General features: G+C 46.5%; 1 protein-coding gene and 1 pseudogene across 1 annotated transcript in view; one reads left to right on the top strand and one right to left on the bottom strand.

Moving 5' to 3' along the window:
• The window catches only part of LOC129459690 (putative zinc finger protein 861), a 250,172-nt gene that overhangs the window by 84,900 nt on the left and 154,432 nt on the right, over window positions 1-10,840 (top strand). The gene's annotated exons all lie outside the window — the stretch shown is intronic.
• LOC129460825 (cytochrome P450 4F2-like) lies at window positions 4,148-9,863 on the bottom strand (annotated as a pseudogene).

Genomic DNA, 10,840 nt, shown 5'->3' with positions numbered 1-10,840 from the left:
GGGCAGCCAGCCAAAACCTGGGGTTGGGCCAGCTGGGTGTAGCTCAGGGTACCCCAGCAGAAGCAGTGAATTCTCAGGTCTCAGTGCCTTCTTGACAGTTTGCAGGGGAAGTTGGGGGGTGGTTAGAGGGGACTCTGAGGCCCAAGTTTACCTCCACCCTGCCCTTCCAAGACAAGGGCGTTCAGATAAAAGCATATACTTATCATGAGAGTTTGCAGCCAGCTGAGCTGGGCCAGGCCAACCCTTGTCCCAGATCATCTGGGCTCCTCTCCAAACATGGGCGGGGAGGATGTCAGGCACCACATCTTGGTGCAGACTTAGGAGATTCAGAGACAGAAGCCTCTCATCTCTGGCTTCACAGCCTGGCAAGAGTTCAAGTCCTGCCTCCTGGCAGCCCAGGGCCTGAGCTGAGACCTGACTGCTGGAAGCAGGAAGAAAAAATCCAGCCCCAACCCTGCTGAGGATTATCCGCCTCAGATTCTGGGGATAAAGAGCCCAGCTGGAGGAGCAAACCTAGAGGCTGGGCTCCGCTTAGGAGGACAGAGCGGAGGCAGGGGGTCCAGGCAGGGGAGGGCAGAGTGAGGGGATCCTGATGGAGTCCTTGTTCTGCCCTGTCCTTTCTCTGACTGTGGGCAGTGTGGCCATCCTGGGCTCAGGCTTCCCATCTGGGAAATGGGATGTCAGATGAGGCCTTAGAGGGTGATAGAGGAAGGCTCCTAAGAAGAGGGAGCTCCAAGAGGGTATGGAGAAATAGGAACACTTTTACACTGTTGGTGGGACTGTAAACTAGTTCAACCATTGTGGAAGTCAGTGTGGCGATTCCTCAGGGATCTCGAACTAGAAATACCATTTGACCCAGCCATCCCATTACTGGGTATATACCCAAAGGACTATAAATCATGCTGCTATAAAGACACATGCACACGTATGTTTATTGCGGCACTATTCACAATAGCGAAGAGTTGGAACCAACCCAAATGTCCAACAACGATAGACTGGATTAAGAAAATGTGGTACATATACACCATGGAATACTATGCAGCCATAAAAAATGATGAGTTCGTGTCCTTTGTAGGGACATGGATGAAACTGGAAAACATCGTTCTCAGTAAACTATCGCAAGGACAAAAAAACAAACACCGCATGTTCTCACTCATAGGTGGGAATTGAACAATGAGAACTCATGGACACAGGAAGGGGAACATCACACTCCGGGGACTGTTGTGGGGTGGGGGGAGGGGGGAGGGACAGCATTGGGAGATATACCTAATGCTAAATGACGAGTTAATGGGTGCAGGAAATCAACATGGCACATGGATACATATGTAACAAACCTGCACATTGTGCACATGTACCCTAAAACCTAAAGCATAATAAAAAAAAAAAAAAGAAAAAAGAAAAAAAAAAAAAAGAAATGACCCTAGTAGAATATCCATAGGGGTTAAGAGATGAAATTTATTTCTTGGCTTAGCATTTTGGAAGAAATCACTTGGCATTTTTCATTGGCAAGATAAAAAGAAGCTCTGATTTCTGTTCTCCAGAAGATGTACTTGGCTTCTTCCTTTCTCTTTATTTACCCCCATGGCTCTCATTTTGCCTCAGAATGTGAAAGAATAGGCTTACTACTTTGCATTTAGATAATTTGGTGAGTTCACTGTACTCTCATCTCTGGGCTATTAAATAGTTCAAAAATAAATATTGCATCACTTATGGAAAAAAAAAAAAAAAGAAGAGGGAGCTCCAAAAAGAGGGACTGAAGGGAAGGGGATGGCAACTAACACTTGAGCTGCTGTGTGCCTGTCTCTACTCTGTGCGAAACACTGTATGGAAAGCACTACTGTGTGCACCTGCTGTGTGTGCCAGTCTCACTATATAAAGTGAACCTACTGTGTATCAGGTACTCTACATAAATTCTGTCTACTATGTGCCAGGTGTGCCACATAAAGTTCACCTACTGTGTGCAGCATGCTCTGCATAATGTAAGCTTACTTTGTACAGAGCACTTCATATAAAGCGTGCCTACTCTGTGCCACATGCCGTATATAAAACATACCTACTGTGTGTCACGTGCTCCACATTGAGCATGCCTACTATGTACCTGGTGACCCACAGAAAGCGCACCTACTCTGCATCAAGTAATCTACATAAATCTTGTCTACTGTGTGCTGGCTACTCTACATATAGTGCACCTACTGTGTGCCAGGTGCTCCACATAAAGAGTGTCTACTGTATGCTGGGCACCCTTCACAAAACCTGTATCTTGAGTCCCTGGCCCTTTATATAAACCATGCCTTCTGTGTGCCAGGTGCTCAAATAAAGCACACCTACTGTGTGCCAGATGTTCCACATAAAATGCTTCTCCTGTGTATTGGGTCCCCTACATGAAGTAAAACTCCTCTGTGCAACATACTTGACATAAAGCACACACACTGTGTGCCAAGTACACTATATAAAGTGTGCCTTACTGTGTGCCAGATATGCTACATAAAGAGCACCTACTGTGTGACAGATATGCCGCATAAGGTGTACCTACTATGTGCTAGGTACTCCACATAAAGTACACCTACTGTCTCTCAGGTGCTCTCTACCTAACAGGCACCTACTATGTGCCAGGTGCGCTACGTAACGTGCACCTACTATGTGCCAGGTGCTCTACATAACATGCACCTGACTGTATCATATGCTCACCTGCATCCCAATGCCCAAAGCTGTCCCACCACCCTCCCATCAGCTCTCTAGATGAGAGCCCTGGGCATCGTTGGAAAGACCTGAGTGATGGCATCCAGAGGAGGGAAGGTGTCCATTTAGTATAAAAGCAAACTGCGGCTGGGAGAGGGCATGCCTCTAGTCCAAGTTGCAGAGCTCATAGGAACTCAAGCCTATGAGACCCTCAAGTCCAAATCCATCCCCTCTGCCATGCTGCTTCCTCCCCCATTCATTAGCTTCGATGCCATATTAACATAGGGACATTTATAATGAAAGAATCTCAGGCAATGTGGTAGCCCCAAAGGGGAAATATCTTGAGGCCCTTGGATCAGCACCTGGCTCCTTCTCCCACACGCATGATTCTCCGCCCAACAAATCCAGGGTTCTCCTCCTGGCCCTCCCTAGATCCTGTCCAGAATTGCCCTGTGGGGTGGACTCAGGTGAGGGGGGCTTGAAGGAGGAGGCTCCTAGCAGAGCTGCTGAGCAGGATGGTGGGGAAGGCAGTACTCCTGACACTGGCTGGGTGTTGGGGAGCCCCTAGACCACCCCCACCCCATTACCCCTGCCAGCTCAATCAGCCAGTGGATTCAGGCACCTGGCCCTACAGCCTCAGTCTGGGAGGATGCATCCCCCAAAATCCCCACTCCCTTTGCAAGGACAGACCTCACCTGCTGGCGGTTCCATCCCTGTTAGGCTCAGGGAGCAAAGCCAGAGGTTGATGAACAGGCAGGGTCCTAGGGACACAGAAGAAAGTGCCCCCAGTGGCTAGAGGGGCTCAGCTCACTGTGGATCTCCTGTGTGCCTGGGATGGGCAGGCAGCCTAGAACAGGAATGGCGGCCATAGACGTTTCCATCATGAGTCATGGAGCCTGTTTTAAGTTTTTTAAGTATATTAACTGTATTGTTTTTCCATTTTACAAATGAGAAATAGAGTCTGGAAAATATTTAAGTGACTACCCACAGTCACGGAGCTGGTGGATCTGGGCTGTGCACCCAGACCACCCACCCAGCCTCACATTGTGCCCCCCTCACCACCAGGCTGTGCTCCTTCATGTCCGTAAATGGGCATTTCAGCAGCAGCACCTCACAAGGTTGTTGCAATCTAAAACAGACGATGCATGCAAAATGACATTTCAAGGATAAAAAGAAGGGAGTAAAGGGGAAGTTCATCTACTAAACATGTGTTAAGTGGCATCATCTCCCCTCACACATTGTCACAAATTCTCTCAGCAGAGTAGATCTTTTCTACAGCCTGCAACTTTTCCCCTGATAGCCAGACTGGGTGTTAAGCCCTGCCTGTCATCCTCTGCTCCTACTCCCATTAAGCAATAGTGGCAGAATAGACAAAAACAACTCCTCCTCCCATCCCCACCTGGGGAGCAGAGCTATCAGCATTGCCAACGTGAGTCATGGAGCTCAGGACAGCCACCAGCACCTGCACTCACCATTCAATCTCTTTAGGCTCAGAGACCTTCAGAAACTCTTGCATCTCCTGCCCGCAGCGCTCTTAGTATTCCGGGTGCATTGCAAGGTTGTACCAGACCCAGGAGAGACCACTGGTCGTGGTGTCATAGCCTGAGGGGCAGCCAGGCAGTCTTGGGTCTCTGGGCTGCTTCAGCACCAGAGGGTGGACAGCACCCATGCATTGAGGGCCTCAGAGAGGATGGGGGAAGGGGGACGGGAAGGGTGAAGCCATCCAGGGTCCACCCACCACGTCCCTGGGATGAGAGATCTCGGTCCTCACTGTAGTCCTCACTGGGACCCTCTCCCTCAAACATGAAGGTGTCAGCCTCCACTCTTATGTCCTCATCAGACAACTCCTTCCCATCTTCATCCTGGAGAGAAGGCAAGACACACTTGAAATCCACACCAGCTCTGAGGACTCCTCAGTCTAACATGAAATAAACTCTGAAGATCCATCCTCCTTCCAGAAACCCAAGACCAGCTTGCACTCCTAGATATCTCTTGGTCACCATCACCAGAGCCCGCACCATACAATCTTCCTCACTGGCTTCCTTGCTTCCTCTTTTGTCTCTGGTGGGAAGAATCAATGACACATGAATATTTTCATGTTTCTACATGTTGAGAACTTTCTGGGAAAAAGTTACTGGCAAACGAGCTTACAGGATAATTAAATAACAATTTGCCTTGGAAATTAGAGATTAAGTATTGCTCCAAAGATGTATACTCACATTCCAGTGTGGTAAATGCAGACAACCTTACTAATTTCCCCTGAAGACATTTGTGTTGTAAGTCTACAGACTGTTACATCTCACTGAAGAGAATTGTTTTATGCTTCAGAATAAAGCACTCTCTCTTGCGCTCTCTCTCTCTCTCTCTCTGTGTGTGTAGAGAAAATAAATAGAAAATGTGCCAAAACTTGTAATGTGGAGCCCCTCTCCTAGGGCACAAACTCTGTTCCACATACAGATAAAAACATTGAATTGCTCTTGGAGAAATGTGATTTGGGAATGAAAGCCAGTGCTACAATCCTACTCTGGCTGCTAGTGTTGCTGTGAGCAATAAATGGGCTGCTGTGATCCAGGTGTTTAATGCACCTGTTACAATAGACATCTGTCACAATAGAAAAAGTCGTGGACAGAGAAAGACAGAGACATAAACATAGAGAAAGATATAGATATAGACATAGACACAGACACAAATATAGACAAAGATATAGACATAGACAAAGGTGTAGACATAGGCAAAGGCATAAACATAGAGAAAGATATAGATGTAGACATAAAGGAACAGAAATAGACAAAGACGCTGGGAGCCGTGGCTCACACCTGTAATCCCTGCACTTTGGGAGGCCAAGGCAGGCAGATCACAAGGTCAGGAGATCCAGAGCATCCTGGCCAACATGGTGAAACCCCATCTCTACTAAAAATACAAAAATTAGCTGAGTGTGGTGGCAGTTACCCGTAGTCCCAGCTACTCAGGAGGCTGAAGCAGAATCACTTGAACCCGGGAGGCAGAAGTTGCAGTGAGCCGAGATCATGCCATTGCATGCACTCCAGCCTGACAACACAGCAAGAATCTTTCTCAAAAAAAAAAAAAAGAAAAAGAAAAAGAATAGACAAAGACACAGACATAGACAAAGATGAAGACATTGACAGAGACCAAGAATTAGACAAAGACAGACACAGACATAGAGAAAGATACAGACATGAGCATAGACAAAGACATAAACATGACATAGACATAGGCACAGACATAGACAAAGACAGACATTGACAAAGATATAGGTGTAGATAAATACATAGACAGACATAGACAAAGAGAAAGAGATAGACATAGACATACACATAGACAAAGAGACACAGAAATATACATAGACATAGATAAAGACACAGGCACAGAAAAAGACAAAGACATAGATACACAGATATGGACATGAACAAAGACACAAACATAGATCTAGATAAAGACGTTGACACAGAAAAGACACTAAACATAGACATAAAGACTGAGACGAATACATATACATAAAGACATAAACAGACATACACAAAGACATAAACATAGACATTGACAAAGACATAGACATTGACAAAGACATAGACAAAGAAAAGACACAGACATAGACATAGAAAAGACACAAAGACATAGATATAGACACAACGAAAGAAAAAGAAGCAGATACAAAGACAGTCACTAGCAATGACAAAGACACAGACATAGTCATAGACACAAATTCAGGCATGGACAATGACCTAGACATAGATATAGATATAGATATAGATATAGATATAGATATAGATATAGATATAGATATAGATATAGATATAGATATATTAATACATATGTAGACTAGCTTATTAACGCATAAATAGGGTAAAATCTTATACTTGTCAGTTTCACATCTAGCAGTCCCCTGCTAGGTGCATTCCACAGAGTCATCTCTAAAACCTATCTCTGACCTGTCCCTCCCTTCCTCAGGCACCTGCCATGACTCCCCAGTGCCCTCTGGATCAAGTCCAAGTTCTTTGAGTTGACATTTGACATTGAGCTCCCTTCTGTTTCTTGAATTCAAATCTCAGAGAAGCCCACCTTGCTAATCAGGAGCACATCAATGAAGTCCAAGGTCTTGGACTTCGCTTTGGCTTGAAGGAAGTCATCAACACCCTGGCTAGTGAGGGTGTGGTGCTGCTCCTGGATGACGGTGTCTGTGAAGTCATGCCCCAGGCGGCAGGCCCTGTGGAAGTGCCGCCCATCTTGGGTGAGGTAATACAGGAAGTCCATGTGCAGGAGGATCTGCGGGTTTCTTTTTGCCACAAGGGAACTGAGCTCCAAGACGGAGGCAATATATTCACTGGGCTTCCTGAAGGATAAGGGCAGAAAGGGAGGCAACAACTTAATATGTCTGAAACCCCAGAAGCACCTCCCACCAGCAGCCAGGAGCTACCTCCTATCAGGAAACAGAGTATCCAGAAACAGATGACCCCACACATATGGAGTGGGGGTCAGCCATGAGATTGATTCTCCAAGCCCTTATCTCCCTGCATCCCATCTCTGTGAGATGCCTCCATGCCCCTAGGCACCCAGAGCATAACTTGAACATCATGCTTTTATTCTCTCTCCCCTGCCCCCCGTATATAATCCTGCCCCTTCTCCTTCCTGAAACTGTTCAAAAAAATCAGACCTCATCCTCTTCCAACTGGTCCAAAGTCCCTACCCTACCCTAGACTCCTTGCATCCAACATCAACTCCATTTAGTGTCCACACTACAGTCAGTCCCTCACAGAGCTCAGCTCTGACCATGCCCATTAGCTCAAACCCCTTCAATATCTCCCTGGAAACCTCATGATAATGTTTGTACCAGTCATTCAAAGACTGTGACACAACTCCTCCACATAGGCACTTCTGCTTGCTCTCATCAGTTCTGTCACCCCCAGCCTACTCCTTTGGGTCCATGGCTCAAATTCCCAGGCACTGGGCAGACTCACTCCTGATTGGCTGTCAAAGCTGAAGACACATTTCTGCAGACTATCCAAGGTCATGAGGTTCATGTGCTCAAACATGTCCAGACAGGCATTATGCTCCAAGGCCAGGAGGCGCCAGTTGGCCTAGCCAGAGATGGGCTTGTCCCTGGCTTCCTTGAGCCCCTCCCCAAACCCAACCACCAAGGCACACTATTCCAGCCTCTTTGTTTTCTCCCCAAGTATCCCTCCCCAGGGGTAACCAAATTGCAGTGAGAGTAAAAGTTGTTAATATTAAGAGATGGAGATGCAAGACTGGGAGTCAGGAGACCTGGGTTCAAGTTCCAGCTCTGAATGTCCTTGGTGAACTCCTTACCCTTCCCTACATCCTACCTGTCAAATCTTGAAGAACAGTCGAGATGATGTGCCTTTGTGCCACATAAACAAGGTTAGAAATCCTGTTCCACTACTCCAAGCTCACTTATTAGCTGGGTGAACTTGAGCAAGCTCCCTAATCTCTCAGATCCACAGCTTCATCCTCTACAGTGGGGCAAATATATCTCCTTCAAAGAATAGTGAACATCAAATCCGTCAATATACACTCGTACCATGGGATGGGCACATGGCATTGTTTATGGCATATAGTGAGTGTTCAATAAATGTTGGCTTTCCTTATCTGCCTTGTTATAAATTGATTACAAAAATATCTCTATGTTGGGACAGGAAGTCCTCCATGAGCCCTGAGTATCCCTTTTGGATATGCTAAAAATGCAAAACACTGAATTCTTAACTTCAGCCATTTCTGAGAGTTGTGTGTGCAGAGCACAGTGTTCAAGAATAAGGTAATTACTCCCTTTGGACCTGTATCAGGCTTACTTTGCTTGCTATTAAGGCAGATTCCCTAAGCCTAATGCTCCTTCCCTGTAATGCAACATTCTACCTGAGCAGGCATTTATAAAAGCCCAACAATGTCACCCGAAGGGATTTGGGTATCCCCAAACAATGAAATATGACAGGAAACACATACTCCTTGCTGTGCCATGAGTAATAAACCACCCTTTGTCTCTGACCCAGGAGTCTCCTGTCTTCTGGCAGAATCCATGAAATAGTAACAAGCTAACTTACCAATTTGCAAGTTTAATCAAACCCCAGAGACTTCACAAAACCCTCGCCACAATTCTTCACTTCCCCCTTTTCCACACGCTTTGCAATGTGATTTTTTAGCGAATTTCCTTAAGAGACAGAACCTATTTTACTCCTCCTCTCCTTTTCTGATTGTGTGCTGGGATTTTGGCTTTCAATGATGAAATGCAATGTGGTGAAAATGATGAGGTAATAACTAATGAAGCTAAGCCTCGTGTCAATCCTTGGAAACCTGCCTGCCTGCATTGAGAGCCATGGGGTGCCTTCTGGAAGGAGAGAATCACACGGAGGAACATCCAGGGATCCCAGCTGAGGCCATCTGTATCAGTCTGAAGCCAGCCACAGCCCAAACATTGAGAGAACTCAGCCAATACCTGCAAAGCTGCCTACCTGACTCCAGGTTGCTCATGTACCATGACTGATCCCTTCCACATAGAGAAGTACCTGCCAACTGTCCCATAGGCTTATTAACATTCATAAACCTTTATTGTTTTAAACCAATGAGTTTTCAAGTTTTTACTTATCAGCAACAGCTACTATGCAATTGTTGTCAGGACCCTCTTGATTTTATAGGGCTTGGGTGACAGAATCATAGAAACAGACACCTTCTGGGCACCTACTATGCACCAGGGACATGACTCCATTACATCACCTTGACCACCTTTTAAGTAGGGATTATTATACCCATTTTACAGATTAAAAAAAAAAAACTAGGGATCAGAGAGGAAGAACAATGGCCCAATGCCACCCAGCAGAGCCAAAATTCCAGACCAGATCTGTCTGTGGTCCCTCCACCCCAAGGCTGCAGCTGGGACCTTGGCTTCAAATAACTCACGTGCAAGATGTTCACACTCTCATTGAAAATCTTCATATAGGGCTTCAGGATGTTGAAATGGTAGGCGGGCATCAGCATCCCACGGTGGCAGCTCCACTTGTCACCACCACTCAGCAGGAGCCCGTCCCTTAACAGGGCAGCCAGGAGCCATGGGCAAGGGCATCTCCCTCCCCAGATCCCCCAACTTTTTTCCCAACCCTGTTCACCTGCAGATACTCATCCAGCCAGGGCTTCAGGAAGCTGTCGAAGACCTTGTCCTTTGGTGCAATGGTGGCTGACATGAATGGGGACAATCAGGGGCCATGGAGGCAGGTAAGGGAGGGACTTTGGGGTTCGAGGAAGGCTCCCAGCTAGAGGTTTGCACTTCTCCCCTCCGAGCCCCACATAGCAGGAAGGGGGCCAAAGAGAGAGGAAGAAGAGAGGATGGGGGAGGAGAGAGGAGACTAGACCAGGCTATAGCAGCACAGTGCAGCAATGACAGCCTAACATGGCACAGCATGCTACAGTATGACCTGACATGGCCCCAACATAGTCTAACATGTTCTGCAAAACCTGAGCATAGCTCAACACTACAAAATGCCTCCACAGGGACCTAGCATACTTCGTCTTTCCTGGCACTTTCTACCATCTCCTGACATAAAGCTGGAACATATGACATAGCCCCAATATATCTTAACATGTCCTGACATTCAACATCACTGATCATATAAAAATGCAGATCAAAACCACAATGAAACGCCACCTAACACCAGTCAGAATGCCTCACATATGCGCCCATATGCACGCACACACATGTGCTGTTACGACGCTGCACACAGTCACACAAACACATACAGTCACATACCCACACACTCTGTCTTCTCTTGCTCTCACATATACATACAATGAAACTAATAAAGTCTCTGTAGGGCCAGTTATCCCCAAACTGTCCAGCGAAGAGTGCCTCCTTCACACTTATTCAGAAGAGGATGGAGGTCTCATAGCAGCCAGTAACAAGACCAGGCCTGAGTGTGTTTTGAGAATTACATACACAGGTGTAGAAGAGTCCTGTGGGTTTATGTCTTATTCATAAACCCTCACTCCCCTGAGAGGATTCTCAAAGCCTGTTTGGAGTGGGAGAGGAGACATTTGACACCCATGTGTGGATCCCTCTTTGAAGGAGTTTGCTGCATAGTGGGGCAAAGAAATGGAGCATCAAGTGGTGTGAAAATGAGGCTAAGAGGGGAAGTGTTTT

The sequence above is a fragment of the Symphalangus syndactylus genome, chromosome 13 (genome assembly GCF_028878055.3).
Source record: "Symphalangus syndactylus isolate Jambi chromosome 13, NHGRI_mSymSyn1-v2.1_pri, whole genome shotgun sequence".
NCBI lineage: Eukaryota > Metazoa > Chordata > Mammalia > Primates > Hylobatidae > Symphalangus > Symphalangus syndactylus.
This window is presented reverse-complemented; position numbering and strand designations above follow the sequence as displayed.